Raw genomic sequence first — 17033 nt, forward strand, 5'->3', positions numbered from 1 at the left:
TGTCTTTCTCACTTTCTTTGTTGTTTCTTTGATGAACAGAAACTATTGGTTTTAATGTAGTCAAATTCATCCATCTTTTTCTTTATGATTTTGGCTTATTGTACTTGTTTCAGAAATCCTTCCTATCCCAACACTGAAGAGACTTTATCTTATATTTTCTTCTAATCCTTAAGGAATTATTTTATAATCCTTCTAATGTGTTGTATATTACATTTAAATATTCCCTGGAAGTTATTCCCTGGTATGGTGTGAGGTAGGGATAATCATTTGTTCTGTTTTTGTTGTTTTCTTTTCCCCACTGAGTTGCAGTGTGTGTCTACAATGATCAAGTTTCCCTATGTGTGAGGTCTATTTCTGGGCTTTCTGTTCTGTCCTATTAGGTCTATCCTTTGGACCATAATCACACTTTTAAAAAGTGGGTGGCTCAGTCGGTTAAGTGGCCTGCTCTCGGCTCAGGTCGTGATCCCAGGGTCCTGAGATCGAGCCCCGCATCGGACTCCCTGCTCAGCAGGGAGTCTGCTTCTCCCTCTCCCTCTGCCTGCCGCTCTGCCTACTTATGCTCTCTCTCTATCTCTTTATCAAATAAATAAATAAAATCTTAAAAAAAAAAAAGTCCAGATATCTGGTAGTGCAAGTCTCCTACCTTGATTTTCTCCAGCAGCGCCATGCCTATTCTCAGCCCTTTCTTTTCATATGCGTTTTAGAGACAATTTATCAAGTTTTTTTTTTTTAAAGATTTTATTTATTTATTTGACAGAGACACAGCGAGAGAGGGAACACAAGCAGGGGGAGTGGGAGAGGGAGAAGCAGGCTTCCCGCCGAGCAGAGAGCCCGATGCGGGGCTCGATCCCAGGACCCTGGGACCATGACCCGAGCCGAAGGCTTAACGGCTGAGCCACCCAGGCGCCCCCAATTTATCAAGTTCTATGAAATGTTCTGTTGAGGTTTTAATGGACTTGTATTGAGCCTATATATCCACTTGGGGAGAATTGAGATTGTTATGATACTGAGTGTCCTGATCTATGAACATGACACTTGACAAATTTATTTGGATCTTCTATCTCTTCCAATACAACTCTATACTTTTCTCAGAAGTCTTGCAGATCTTTCATTAGATTGATTCCTGAGTCTCTTATATTTGTTGTTATAGTAATTATACCTCTTTGTCACTAATGCACAGAAATGTAATTTATTTTTGAGTATTTTGAGTATTGATCCAATGAACTTGTGCAGCTGTCTTCCTTGTTCTAAGACATTATCTGAGGATTCTTTTGTACTTTCTACATAGGCCCTGTATTGATTATGAATAGGTTTTGTTTCTTCCATTCAAATAATTAAAACATTTGTTTTTCTTATCCTGCCTCACTGAGTAGGAGCTCTGGTATCATGGTAATAGTCATAAATCTTATTTGTTCTTGATTCTTAAAGGGAATTCATCTTGAGCACCGTTTTAGCTATATTGGGAGAATACTCTTTTTGAAGTTAATTGAAGAAGTCGTCCTCAATTCCTAGTTTGCATTTTTAATCAGGATATATGTTGAATTCTTTTATCAAATATTATTTTCTGCACTTACCAATATGATCATGTATCTTTCCTCTTTTAATTTGTTAATGTGGTGTATAACATTAGTAACTTGTTTAGTCATAACGTATTATCCTATTTCTACACTATTAGATTCTGTTTGCTAATATTTCATTTAGGAGTTATTGATATATGATCATTAGTCAGGCTGACCTGTAATTTTCCTTTCTCACGCTCTCCTTGTCAGGCTCTAGTGTTAATGGTCCGCTGGTCTTGTAGAATGAGTTGGGGAGATTGGTTTTATGGTTTTGTTTTGTTTCGGTTTAATAATACCCAGTCTTCTCAAGTGTGGACAAGCCCTCTTGTATCAATAATGGCAGTAAAATTGGTTTGATAAGAACCAATTCCAGAAATTTCACTGCTAGGAATTTACCATATGGATATACTCAAACAAGTATACAAAAAATATGTGTACAGGATATTTATTGTTGTAATAGCAAGAAACTGAAAACAAAAGTGCCTCAATTGGGGACTTACTTTTTTAAAAAGAGCAGTTTTTTTTTTTTTTTTTGCCATTATAAAGAATGAGATGGATCTATTTGTGCTGATGTGTAAAGTTCTCCAAGATCTATAATTAGGGTAAAGCAGATGGCAGAGCGAGAATATATATCCCATTAGTGAATTTTCTAAAAGATAGCTCTATGGATGTGCATATACTATTTCTAGAAGCATACTCAAAGCCAAGTAATACCTCTGGATAGCAGGGACGGCAGGGGGGTGTAGGGCTTTCTATCCTTCCATGTCATGAAGATGTATTCTTTTTATAATTTAAGCGTGTGTGAGTGTGTATATATATACATACACACCCTGCAGCTGAGATGGGGGAGGGCCTGGTGGTGGAGGAGATGCCCTCACGGTCAGTGAGCTGCACGCCGTCTCACCTGTTCCCCTCTCTGGCTCTCGAGGTCCGTCACCCCTCCTAGAAAGCAATCCCTGTATTGGGCCCAGGTCTGGCCTGAAGAATAGAGTGGTTGGAAATGTTAAGTTGACACATATAGGAAGCTCTGTAACCTCGTGCAAGTGTTACTATGGAAACCAGAGCCTGGGCGGTCTCCATGGAAACCCTTCTCAGCCTTCTGCCTGAAGGAGTTACCACCCACTGGTGTTGAAGTCTTACTTTGCGGGGACCTCAGAGCTTCAATAAATGCTTAGGGAGAAAATGGTGGACAGGTCCCTGCCCACTGCAGGGATGTCTGGTGGGCTCTGGGCACCCCTCGCTGCTGGCTCAGGAAGGAGAATGAGTCCATCACCAAGGGGAGCAGAGCACATATGACACCCGAGGCAGGGTATGCAGTGTCCCCAGAGTGGACACGGGGTCCATATCTGGAGGCCGGGGCATCTGGACTCCTCTACTGGCCACCGGTGGGGGGAGCCGATGCCACCTCAGGGCTCGAACCTGCCCCTCTATAGAATTGCAGAGTTTGAACTAAGTCATTCCGAACGTGGTTTGCATGCGGCCCGGCAGCGTGGGGCTCAGAGGAGGGAGACCAAACAGTGACCCGTCAGCCTTCTGGGGGGTTCACCTGAGCTGTGCAGAACCGTGAGGAGGAATGGCAGGGGGAGGGAAAAGGCAACGGGGAAGGGAAATACACCCTCCCAGGGCCAGAGGACTCAGTGTGGAGCCATACAGCCACGGGCCCTCCTGGGACCAAGTTCCTTAAGGGGTCCTGGGGCCTGGAAAGAGGCTCGAAGTCCAGGGCTTGGGGCGCCAGGGATGGGCGGTGCTGCCCCAGGATGGTGGGTCCAGAGCGTCGGTGGCGCCCTGACTCTGCTGCCCACCACCAGCAGCTCATCCTCGCCCCGTGCCACCCACACCCTGGCAGCCTGAGCCACAGGGCTGGAGACACCGGAGCAGATGAAGGTCACGGCGCCGGCCTCCCACCCCGGAGACAGAGTCCTGTCGCTGGAAGCTAACAAGTCCTGTCTGGGCCGTCCCCGCAGGAGGACTGAGAAGAGGGATGGCAGTGAGGAAAGGGGGCGGGGGGCTGTGACTTTGACCAGCGCCCTTGTCCAGCACTTACTGAGCAGGGCCCACTATGTTCAAGTGTATGCCTAGGGCTTTCACTGATTTATTTTGCTCATTTCTTGCATGATCTCTGGGTGAGTATGAATTCCACAGCCGAAAACTCAGGTCAGGCCTGCAAAAATGTATTTTTATTTTCCTATAATAATCTATTTTTGGTTTTTTGTTTGTTTTGGTTTTTTTTTCTTTTTAAGATTTTATGTATTTATTTGAGACAGAGAGTGCGAGAGCACAAGCAGGGGGAGGGACAGAGGGAGAGGGAGAAGCAGCCTCCCCACTGAGCAGGGAGCCCAAGGCGGGACTCAATCCCAGGACCCTGAGCCGAAGGCAGCCACTTTCCGCTTTACCGACTGAGCCACCCAGGCGCCCCTATAATTATTTTGTACAACAATCTCCTTTTCAAATCCCCGTTCATCCTGGTGGCCGAAGATGTACTCTTGGTCATTTGGGGGTAAACTCTGTCATTACTTCACTTTCAATGAAGGGTTCACCCTTTTAGTAAATATCAATTTTGCCCCCCACCCCCACCCAGGGCCCAGCATTAGAACCATGTTCCTGTATTTGGGGTCTTCCCACCAACACAGTCTGATGGAGACAGCAACTCTCTCCTTGTGGAATTGCTAGAAATGCCCAGGATGGGGACAGCGAAGATCACATCACCCAGCATCCGTGGGCAGAGGGGTGGTGGCATCCTGTCCGTGGTCCCGTCACCTGCTTTCAACCATGGATTCCGTGTCACCTCCCAATTACTGATTACTACAGCAGGTTCCCCTGCCTTCCAGGGCTCCTCTGGGCCACCCAGCGCCCTGTCGATAAACCCTTTCTGCTCAATTAGCTAGACTTCTTCCTGTTGCTTGCGTCCCAGTGTCGTTGAGCAAGAGAGCCGTGAGGGACATTATCAGGAAACAACTTCATTCTTTCTTCCCCACTTCCTTTTCAAACCTGCTCTGTGGGGTTGGTTCTCCCCCAACCTTGGGTGAAACCTAAGGACGATTTCTTGGTTTTTTTGGGTCAATCCAAGATAAGAAAAATTCCTTGGGTCACTTTTACAACAAAAATCCAATTTCAGTAACTACAGCGTCTAGTTACGAACGATAACCCAGATTCCAAGTTCATCTGAAGCTGAAGCTGCTCCCCTCCACCATCTGAAAACTGTGCCCCGTGGGAGGAGAGCTTGGCCAGCTTCTTCTCCACCCCCCAGCCTGCTGCTCTCGTGCTCCGCCCCCCCCCCCACAGGAACACCTGTGTTAGCGGGCACCTGGGGGAGTCTCTGACCCCACCCCCCATCCTCCCCTCTCACTGCAACTCAATGCAGGGGAACACACGGCCAGCTCAGGTCTCCTTGGGCTGGAGCTAAGCGACCCCGACCGGCTACTGGAACATTCCCACATCCTCTGTTGCCACCAGCTCCCAGAGCGTGGGCCTTTCCTGGCACAGCCACCCCTCCTGGCTCTGTGCTCCCAGCTGACAGCTCCAACCACAGCCTGTCACCAAAACTTCCTCAGGAGCCTGTCACACACTGGGTCCTCAGGGCCTCCCCCTCCACCCCCGACCCCCAACATCAGGGCACATCAGCCCTTCTCCCCAGACTAAAGACAGAGGGATGGCTCTTGGGTCTCTGATCATTCTCTCCCTAGAAATGTTCTGCCCAGTCAGCAAGCTGGAGTGGGGGATGGGCACAAGTTGCAGGATGGGTTTGGGGTCACCTCCTTTGCAAGTCCTTTGTTTCGGTATGTGTGCCAGTGGGCACAATCCCTCTCTTTTCTCAGATCCCCAAGGGCTGCTGACAGGTCTCCCTGGAGCTAACCTCGCGTGATGGGGGGCAGGAGGACCCAGACCCCCCTCCAGGACCTCATTTAATCTCTCTGACTTCTTTTTCTCTCAGCTGGTGGGACCTTCAGCTACACTTGGATGGCAGGTGTGAGGAGGTGGAGGGTGAAAAAACCTCATTAGATTTGCTTAATGCTCAGGCCTTGCAGGCTCCCGTGTGGGCATCCCAGGCAGTGGGTTCTCTAGCTGAGGAGGGCGGGAACCATGGATTGGACCACCCCCTGGCTGGGCTGGGAGTTCAGCGAGCCTGTGCGGAGGAATGTTCTGATGCCCCGGGCTCCTGAGAATTGAGAACCGAACTGCATCCCAGACATGAAAGGACATCTGCCCAACCTCATCTCCAGGAGGATGCTCAGAGCTCCAGATGACGCCCTACACATCAACATTGGCAATACAGCCCCGGACGATGGCCATAAGAGTGTGGACCCTGGGCCACCGGACCTGAGTTTGAATCTCACTGCCACCACTTACTGGCTGTGTGATTGCTTTGGTTTTCTGTTGCCGCATAAAAAGCTGTGGCTGAAGGGCGCCTGGGTGGCTCAGTTGGTTAAGCGACTGCCTTCGGCTCAGGTCATGATCCTGGAGTCCCGGGATCGAGTCCCACATCAGGCTCCCTGCTCGGCAGGGAGTCTGCTTCTCCCTCTGACCCTCTCATGCTCTCTCTATCTCATTCTCTCTCTCAAATAAATAAATAAAATCTTTAAAAAAAAAAAAAAAAGAGTTGCACACTCTTTTAAAAAAAAAAAAGCTGTGGCTGAAGATAGCAAGCATTTGCTTAAGGTTTAACAGTTTGGGCAGGGCTCAGTGGGGACAGCTTGTTTTTGCCTTATGTGTCATCAGCTGAATGGTCTTTATGGAGGCAAGAAGATCTACTGCTAAGGGAGCTTCACATCAGTTCAGAGTTCGGCTGGGCCAGTCGATTTCCTCCAAATGGGCCTCTGCACGTGACTGCTTGGGCCTGCCGCATCCCGGGAGCTGGGTTCCACCCCGGAGGAAGCAGAAGCTGCCGGGCCTTCTTCATGCCCGGGCTCAGAGGTCCCGACGCACCATTTTTTCATTCGATTGGTCAAAGCAGTTCTGGGCCTAACGCAGATTCAGAAAGAGGGGCCATGAGCTCCACCTCTTGAGGGGAGGAGGGGTGTGCATGGACAGGGAGGGACGCAATGGTTTGGGGCCATCTTCAGGTCCCAGTGACTGTGGTAACAGTGAACTTGAGCAAGTTACTTAAGCTCTCCTCGTCTCAGTTTCCCCTTCTGTAAACTGGGGAAAACAATATCTATCCGCACTTGGCTGTTGACAGGATTAAATAAGCTCTCGGTTGAGCTCATAGCAGTTGGAAGAATGTCTAAGAACAGCTGAGAGCTCAAAAGAATTCAGTGTTGGTATTAGACAATCGTGAACACACAGAACGCCCGGGAGATGGTGGCAAAGGTTCCTATTAGTCCTTTGGGCATCTGTCTCTGACATCTCCCCTCCCTGTCTCCCACCTGCCTCTAGTGTCCTCACCTGAGATCCGCCCCCCCCACACTCCCTTCATTCCCTTCTCCCTGGAGACGGGGCAGCAAAGTGCCTGCAGGTCTGGGCTTTGCTCCTGGAGTGTCTTACTCAGGCACCACCAGATGGGGCGTTTAGCCATCATTTCCCCAGTCTGGGCCACACCCCCCATCCTGTGGGACGATGTTGCTCACATTGCCTCTGCCTCCGGACCTGAAAGCCCCTCCCCACCGGCGCCCACTACCTGGGAGTGATTTATTCTTATAAAACTAGAGCCGACCTCCTGGGGGCCTCCAGAGTCTTCCCTCGGAGGTAAAATAGCTTTGCAGGGCAAGGGTGAAGCGGGGGAAGAGAAAGAAGTGGAGACACCTGGCTTTGAAGAGGAGCGACCAGCCCTTCCCTCGCCCTCTGCCTGGGCAGCTGCACCCTGGCTGTGGACCTTCTGTGGGAAGCAGGGGGCGCAGTGACCCATCCTGGGGGACCCTCGGGCCTCTCTGGATTGAGGGCACTGGAAGCAATGGGCAGCGATGTGACGGAAATTGGGGGATTGTAATTTGGAAATGGGGCAGCCCTAACCAGTCTGGGGACTTTCTTCCCATTTCACAAGAGACTGAAACACCTGATTCTCTGGGTGTTCAGAAATGTCCAGTTGATGGGGGGCAGGGCAGGCCTGGACTGGGGAGATTGGGGCACTTGTCGTCTGGGGGTGGAGGGGGTGAGATGCATCCTGTTTCAGGAGCGCCCCCTTCTCCCAGATGTCACGGGACGTCCTAGCCCCTGACCACCCAGGCGTAGCCACCTTCCAGGCCTGCCGTGTGGATGGATCCCCGGTGCCCACCCAGGTCGTTCCTGCCCCACGCGAACCCCTCGCGGCAGAGCGGCCCCACCCAGCCTGCGCAGCTGGCTCCAGAGACCCCCCAGCAGAGCCTGAGCTCCCCATTCTGGCCCACGGTTACCCAGGAGACTGCTGTCGCCCAGGATCCCCGGGCCAGGCTTTGCTGAGCAGAGATTGTGCTTCTGAGACCAGGAAAGTTTCCAGTTGGATCTTCTCCGACTCTGTCTTTGTGCTCTTGCCCATTGTCGTCGCTGGTAATAAAACTTGCATTTACCAGAACTGGGGCAAACACTAGGTGGAAAGAACAGAATTTTGGTGGCTTGTACCGAGTCCCAGGGCTTGGGTGGCCCCCTTCGGGTGGCTCGGAGCCCGGGGAACTCGATGCCCTGGCTTAGGAGAGCTGTTTTCCACCAGTTCCGTGGTGGCCATGTGGGGGTGGGTGGGCGGGGAGTTGGGGGGGCAGCGAGGGGACCACAGGTGAAAACTCTCCACGCTGCTGGTCCTCAGGAGGCTGGAGCCGGGAGGAAACCCCGGCATGACCTCCACTCCTGTCTCCTCACGGAGAGAGTCGTCACAGTTTTCCTAGCTGTTAAGAGAAGTTTCTTTGCGCATCATTCAGCTTGTCCTGGCTACAGGCTGGGCTGGAACCAAAAAGGAAATGTGAGGAGGTGATACCAGTCATTCATTCACCAAATGGTTTGGAGCCCTACTGTGTGCTGGGCGAGCGCTCTCCAGGGAACGGGGACAGACGAGCAGGACACTGGCCGTGCCCTTGGGGAGCAACAGACCTGCCAACCAGCCCCCGGGCCCGAGACACAAACACAGGCTTCTGAGCACAGTGGAGAGCCTGCAGCGCGCCTCACTGTGTTGTGATGCCCCATGTCACTCTTTTCACCTTTCTTTTTGACCTTGGCCAACTTCCATCAGACTACAGAAGCCCTGACCATCCTGCACAGGGAGATGGCGACCAAGCCCCACACGTAGCCACCAAGGGCCACCCTCTCCTACCTGGCCTTGAGGCCAAGGGATGGAACCCAGCTCCTTGGGCTCCATGACTTCTGGCCCCAGCACAGAAAGGAAGGCTGGGGTTTGAGCAGGATATGGTGACGTGAGCAGAGCACATGGTGAGAACCGGTCCTCCCGTCTCCCTTCAGCTGTGAGCTGGGCTGGGCAGATCCTGGTTCTTTCCAGATGTTCTACCATCCATCCACTTCCCAGCCCTCCAGATCCTTTGGGAAAATGTCATGTTTATCTTTAGATCCCCACCGCCACACCCAAGTGCTCTGTTTTAGAATTTCTCTACTACAGGCAAGAAAACAAGCGTCCAAGAGTTCATGCCTTCTCTCAGCTTAATGCAATATTTGCTGAGCAACCTTTTTAAGACCACTCTGGATTCCATGGAGAGGAGCTCATTCCGTCTTTTCTTTTTGTGGGAGCTAAGGACTTGGTTCTCACTAGAGACCACGGACCTTCCCTCAACCCAGTGACTGCCCCTGCCCCGGTTATCTCTTTGTGCAAATGGCGGTCAGCCCTGGTCTCCACTTCAGCTGGAGGCTGAAGCCTCGCCGGTCTGGAGGACAGTGGTCACTCTAGCTTTATCCCACCCCACACTCTCAAGTCCCCTCTGCATCAGACACGTTCACGCGCTACATTGGACCTCTCTCACTTATCTTCGGGCCATTGGCCACCAGCCCCAGCCACCAGCCCCAGCCCCAGCCACTGCGCACAACCCAGCAGCCTCTGGCCCAGGCTGTGCACTTCTTGCCTCTGGGGTTTCCCTGGACATTAGGGAATGAGACCCGGCATTCACCCTAGCTCAGCCAGAACAACTGTGAGGGAACCAACGTGAGATGGGGCCTGTGGACAGATTCTTCTCCTTTTCTCCTCTGAAGGACGATGCTGAGAACCAGTGATTTATATGGCTTCTCAGAGGATGGTCCCACAAGACAGAGCAACCAGCTAGGTTTGTTACCAAACCACGGCATCTCCATGAGGCACTCTGGAATGGCTTGTCCTTCTTCCTGAAGCACTCCCCTTTCCCTCTCTCCTGCTCCCTGGGGTCGCCCTCCCTAACAAAGGAGTGTCACTTGAGCCTCTACTTCCTGCTTTGCTTTCCAAGGAACCCAAACCAAGTTCTCTTGATTTCTTTTCCAGAATTCCTCTTCCATTCCACAGGATGCTCTTGGTGTCACGGTGGGTTTCCCACTTGCCCCCTCTGAGATGGGCACGTGACCTAGGCTGGCTGATCACCCCTCACCCCCCTGGCCACAGAAATTGGCTCAGGAATAGCTATGTGATCCCCTCCGCCTTTTCCCTCATATTGACATTTGGACACCAGAGACCTCGTGCACCAATGAAGTCATTGCCTTCCTTCTTCTCTACCAGCGATGGATTCCTCCCCTTTGGGCCCAACCCAGCTGGACTCCAGCTCCCAGGAAGCCTTTCTTCATCATTTGTGCCCAAAGAGATCTCCTCTGCTTCATTTCAGTAACGTCCAGAATCTCCACCGCACTGGTCCCTCCAGCCCCCCGGCGACAGTCATCAGGCACTGCCTGGCTCTCTGACCCTGTCGTTTGAATCTGCCGCTGTTACGTAGGCGCTTATGTGTGTGACCGTTTCTGTGGGCCGTGCAGCCCAGAGTGGATTAACTGGCCAAAATGCAGCAGACGGTGCTTCTACTTAGAAAAAGTCCATGCTGTTCAACATGAGGGTCACCCTGTTGGATGGGCGGGAGTAGTGGGAAGGGTGCTCACTCTAAAGTGAGGGGTTCCGAGTGTACACATTCAGCCCAATGCCATTCATTTACTCGTTTAACACATGTATTGAGCTCCTACTCTGGGTCGGCACTCTGCTAAGTTTTGGGAATCCGGGTATGAATGAGACCAAGTTTCTGCTCTCAAGAGCTTAGAGCTCTGCATAGAGGTCAGGAAATGTCTTCTGCAAAGAGCCACATTGGAAATATCTGTGGCTTCGCAGACCCCACAGTCTCTGTCATAACTACTCGACTCTGGGGCTGTAGCTCAAAAGCGGCCACAGAGAGTACAAATGGGAGTGACGGTTCCAGGAAGACTGCCGGTAGTGGCCCCAGGTTTAGGGGCAGGGACTGACACGCCGAGCCTCAGACCGCCTGTCAGGCCCCTGCTGGCCCCATGGCGCCCCTGCCGTGGCTGACTGGATCAGCAGTGAGCGCTTGACCCACAGGCGGCCCATCCTCAGGATGCCAGCGATCAACACAGAGGGACCGCCAGCAGAGAGAGGGGCCATTAGGAGGGGCAGTGGTGGTAGGGGACAGAGCTGCGAGGCTGGAAGGGGAGAGCAGAGTCCGTAAACTTTCTGGAAACTTCCAGACCTTCCAAGCACTGAGCCCCGTTGCAGGCCCCATGAGGCCCGCCCAGGGAGGTCTTGTTGTGGGTCTGTCCGGGCCTTGCAATGGCGCCGAGAGTCCTGTTGTCTTTATTTCCATGTACATCCTTACAACGAAGCAGCTTGCTTCCCGCCCCCCCGACTCTCCTAACCTCCTTCCTTATTCAACAACGTAATAATTTTTAGTAAATTTATAAAATTGTGTAATTAGCATCATCATCTGTTTTTCTCGAAGGAATGTATGTGAGTTCCCTGCATCTAAAGACCCTCACACACCTCAGTTCCATGTGAGAAGCCAGAATACCACGGGGACATATAGGAAGGGCCTCACTGGGGCTTGGGGGTCAGGGAAGGCTTTCCAGAGAGATGTGTGTCTAAGCTGAGACCTGAGGACAGTGAGAATGCCCTGGAGACGTGGGGAACGGGGAGATTCCTGTCACCTCCTTGACCTTCAAGTGACAGCTACCAGGTGCCAAATCTGGACCAGGTACCCCTTACGGTGGTCATAGTGTAGACAGAACACTCCACCAGATGCCGCTCACAAGCACCCAGTGAACTCCGAGCCGCTTCCTGAGACCACCCCGGTCTCTGTGGACAGGGCCCTTGGAGGTGTCCCCAGCCCCCACGTCAGGTTTCTGCCTCCTGGACCCCAGGAAAAGGAAGAATCTGTGCCTCCCCCTCGCCCCCGGGGGCTAATCTATTGCCACTGTGCTGCCTCCACCACCCCAAAGGGTTTTCATCCAAGAAAAGACCCTAATCCAGTGTTTCCCAAGGAACGGAGGTGAGATTATCAAAAAAGGCTTGCCCTTACCCTTGCAGCTCTGAGCCTGGAGGGGAGGGTCTGTCCATAAGACACCCGCTTCCCCTTCCCCATCAGAGAAGGAATCTCCTAGTCCCACTTGCACCCCAGAGCCCCCCCCACCCCCTCTCCCCACAACCAGCCTTTCTCCTTCTGGAGCAGGAAACCTCATTTCCCTCACAGGAGGGTTCTTTGTTGCCTGCAAGAGAAACCAGCGAGCTCACCCAAGTAAATAGGAGCAGCTCCAAGTTGCAGAGGAGTAGCTGAGGGCAGCCCTGTGGGCGACTGCAGCCACCCGGGGCCTCCCTCGGCTTCCCTCCAGGAGAGAGAGCAAATGGCGGTGTAATGCTGGGGGTGATCCCTAGCCCTGCACCCTTGGGTCACTCAGCTGTAGCAGGGAGGCAGGCGTTAGCCCAGACTCTGCCTCTGGGGGAGTGCCACCCCCATCTGCTTCCATATCCCATCAGAAGAATCTGGATTTGCTCCACCTACCCAGACCTGGGTTTCTCCAGGAATCATGGGCACGTGTCATCTGTACCCAAAACTAAGGCAACCCTGAGAATGAGGCATCTCCCACTTCGCCATTAAGAAGATGCACACACAGTTTGCTGGGTGGTTCAGTCGGTTAAGCGTCTGCCTTTTGGCTCAGGTCATGATCTCGGGGTCCTGGGATTGAGCCCTGTGTTGGGCTCCCTGCTCAGCAGGGAATCTGCTTGTCCCTCTCCCTCTGCCCCTCCCTCTCTCTCAAATAAATAAATAAAATCTTAAAAAAAAAAAAATGCACACACAAAAGAAATCATTTTTCCAAATAAGAAGATTCAACTTGAACATACCGACTATGAGGGTATGCATGCAACTGTTTAAATGTCTCTTGTAGGGGCGCCTGGGTGGCTCAGTCATTAAGCGTCTGCCTTCGGCTCAGGTCATGATCCCAGGGTCCTGGGATGGAGCCCCTCATCGGGCTCCCTGCTCAGCGGGAAGCCTGCTTCTCCCTCTCCCACTCCCGCTGCTTGTGTTCCCTCTCTCGCTGTGTCTCTCTCTGTCAAATAAATAAAATCTTTTAAAATAAATAAATAAATGTCTCTTGTAGTGGCTCATATGTGCTTGTTTTTAAATATCTATTTGAATTCCATAGAAGGTAAATAATAAATACATTAATTCAGAAATGTTGCTCGTGTCTGCTATCACATTTTATGGGATATTTTTTTCACCAGGGTCCTGGTGTCTATGTCTTCATCATCCCTTGGGCGACACAAGACTTCCAGGCCTCGTGACCTACCCTCGAGTCTCAGTTCCTCAAATTCAGCACTTTTTGAACCCCTGTGTGACGCTATCACCGGAAATTTTATCCCAAGCCACAGTGCCCTTTCCCTAATGTTGGGGGTTTAGACTTGTTATTTGAACTCAAAGAGAAGTGGGACCTTATTTGTAAGTGGCGATATGAGACATACCAGTTACCCCGGCGTTATTAGCACCTCTACCAAGGGCAGCTGAGGCTCCCTCACCCAGCTGGGATGAGGGGCTTGGGCCAGGACTCTGGCTTTCTGTTATCTCCAGCAGGTGCTATGGGGGCGCCGGATCCAGGGGGAGACAAGCCTCCAATTGCCCCTCGTTTGAAGCAAGGGCTGGTCAATCCCCAGGTATTTATGGGCTCTGCTGCGAGCGACAATTAGCAAGGACCACCTCTATTTAGAACTCCTCTCCTGGTGCGGAGGGCCATGGAGGGCCAAATGAGGTGGACAGACAAGGAGAGAATAAGTCTGTTCCCCGCCAGGTGCCAATTGGGCAGAGGTTGGCAGGTGGGCTTGTGCTAACCTCTGCTGGGGAGCAGAGGGGTCACCCTGGGATGGCTCAGGGTGTGAAGAGCCCAAGGGGATTTGGGGAGGGTGGGCCAGGGCACAGAGACCCAGAATGCTGCCCTGAAAAGAGCACTCCCCTGGGAATCCGAAAGCAGGGGCCAGTTCCCTCTGAAGGCAGGTCCTGGACACGCCTATCGCTAGCCCCAAGTCCTCAGCTTTATGGGGTCACGCTCCCTTTACTCTCCAAACAGAAGGGCTTGTGATTTCATCCCACGTCAGTGGGACCCTGGCACTCCCCACCACAATTCTAGAAGTCTCGGGGGAAACTGCACGATTCTCCATCTTAGCCCTGGTCCTACAAGTCTGTGGGTCTGACCCTACACGGGAAATCTCCCCACTTCCTTTCTCCCGTAAAGGACAACTGTCACAAGGCTGCTGAGTGTGGGGGGCTTTATGGAAAGCCAAGGGTAATGGAGACGGATTATAATGCACAGAAATTTAATGCACCTGAGCCCCATCCTCTGACAAGAGATCTTTCACTTGCCTTGTGCAGGCTCCTCTCCAGGTTTGCTGATTCCAGATGCCCCACGGCCTTGGGAATCAGCGCAGCACCTCACCTGCGCAGGCTTTTTGTTGCAACTTTAAATGCTGAGGGGGGGGCGGGTATCTCTAAACGTGTCTCCCCTTTGCTGTCTTGTTTAAATTACAGCTTTCTCCCGGTTTCATTGTAAATATCCCAAGACAGAAAAACCATATGGCCAAGCACTAATACGAGGAGATGATGAAGAGCAGAAAGAAGACAGATGGCCTGGGTTGAGTGGGGAGCGGTGAGCGGGGGAAGGGGGCACCAGAGGAGGGAGTGAGGTGTAGGGAAATAATTCAGGATCCTGCCAAAGACTGGAGGTTCTGGCGTGATAGGACCTTGGAGATGCTTTACGGCTTGACAATAATGTGCCCCCAAGAACTTTTACGTAAGTTTAGGCAAGGTCATCCTCTGAGAGTGGAACTCATTACATCAACACATTGAAGGAACAGTAATAATAGTGAAACATCATATACAATATGATGATAATGATGTAACTGGTATGACTCGCTTCACTAGCTTAGACTACAGATATGTTTACCTTTTTTTTTCTTGCCCAAATTCACTGGGCAGGGGGGTGGCCCCAATTTCCCCGAACCCAAGGGTCATCCTTAGCCCAAAGAGGAGGTCAGCTTCTTCCTCACACCAGGAGGAGAAGCAGGGTCCCAAGAGCCCACGGCTACTGTTGCCCCCTGCGGTCACTAGGTGTCACTGTTGAAGCTTGCTCGCACAGGGGATGCTACTGCCCCAAGGCTGGGATGCCCTTGGTGCTCTAGGTTCAGGTTTATTTACGGCTCTTTATAGGCCACTTCCCCACCCCCAGCCGTCATTTCCTAAAACACCACGCTGGGGGCAGGGTGGCTGGGTGGGAAGGGACCTCACGCATCAGCCACATTCCATGCGGGTCTCAGCCCTCCCCCTTTGAAATGAGAACAGCATGTCAGCCTCCCCGCCTTTACTCAAGGTGATTTACTTTGAAGGCCTCACTGTTCTTCCCTGCCACTGCTCCTTGGGTCACCCCCAGCACACCCGACCGAGTACGCCCGACTGTGCATGTCCGAGATCAGGGGTGGGGCTATGGGTGTCTTTGCTTTCGGCACGCCCCAGACAGCCTCACCCTTTAGTGCTGCACAGCAGCCCGGGCAGACCAGCTTCTGCTAAGCCCCACTGCCCACAACCCCCAGAGGAAAAGGATGACACTCTGGTGGCCCACATTTGCATAACCAAGAGGGCACACAAATAATCCTTCTCCAGAGGAGGACCATCAGTTTCCAGTATTCTGCCTAATCCAGGGGGTCAGGCGTCGAACTCAGAGGAGTCATGAACTGGCTGGGGAAAATCATCACACACTTATTTGCACTAATCGCTAATTGAAACTAACATTTCCTTCCATTGTGCGAGCGGGCATCACACCACAGCCGTGTAGACGGTCCCTGGGACTTTGCCACCACAGAAGTCCCAGCAAATTTCACATCACACCACAGTTGCTGCAGAAATTTCAAAGTATTGTTTCAGCTCAGCTCATCACTCACTCAAAATTATGATAGCTATTAAGCACGGTACCAGACCTTCCTAGGCAAGCCTGAATCCAGAAGCACACCCGTAGCCGTATCACAGTTTTTAAAATTTGGTAACTGTATTTCAATATATGGGGTTTCCTTTGTGATCCTACGCATTTTACTTCATGCATTTAAAACTGCTAGCCTGGGGGCGCCTGGAGCGAAATAAGTCAATCAGAGAAAGACATGTATCATATGACCTCACTGATATGAGGATTCTTAATCTCAGGAAACAAACTGAGGGTTGCTGGAGTGGGGGGTGGGGTGGGAGGGAGGGGGTGGCTGGGTGATAGACACTGGGGAGGGTATGTGCTATGGTGAGCGCTGTGAATTGTGTAAGACTGATGAATCACAGACCTGTACCTCTGAAACAAATAACACATTATATGTTAAGAAAAAAAAAAAGAAGAAGATAGCATGAGGGGAAGAATGAAGGGGGGGAAATCGGAGGGGGAGACGAACCATGAGAGACTATGGAGTCTGAGAAACAAACTGAGGGTTCTAGAGGGGAGGGGGGTGGGAGGATGGGTTAGCCTGCTGACGGGTATTAAGGAGGGCACGTTCTGCATGGAGCACTGGGTATTATATGCAAACAATGAATCATGGAACACTACATCAAAAACTAATGATGTAATGTATGGTGATTAACATAATAATAAAAAATTTAAAAAAAAAGACATTCAGCTGATGTAAAATAGAACAAAAAAAACAAAAAAACAAAACTGCTAGCCTGGGGGCAGCGGGATGGCTTAGTCCGTTGCATATCCAACTCTTGATTTCGGCTCCGGTCCTGATCTCAGGGTTGTGGGGCCAAGCCCTGCATCTCTGCTTGAGATTCTCTCTCTCCCTCTTCCTCTGCTCCTTCCCCTGCTCACGTGCTCTCTCGCTCTCTCTCTCTCAAATAAATAAATAAATCTTTTAAAAAAATAATAAAACTGCTATCCTGGGGAAAGCCCACAAGCCTTCCAGGCTGCAGGCGGAATCCATGGTACAAAATTGATTGGAGACCTGTGACCTACACTGACAGCAACTGGTCACCACTTCTTCCTTTTTTAAAAAAAAGGAACTCGCCACAATTCTAATTCTAATTCAGTTCGAATTTGAAATCATTTCAATTCTAATTCTAAATAAATTCTGTTTATTGAGCCCTCGCCAGCGCCAGACAT

Source organism: Halichoerus grypus, chromosome 4 (genome assembly GCF_964656455.1).
Source record: "Halichoerus grypus chromosome 4, mHalGry1.hap1.1, whole genome shotgun sequence".
Lineage (NCBI taxonomy): Eukaryota > Metazoa > Chordata > Mammalia > Carnivora > Phocidae > Halichoerus > Halichoerus grypus.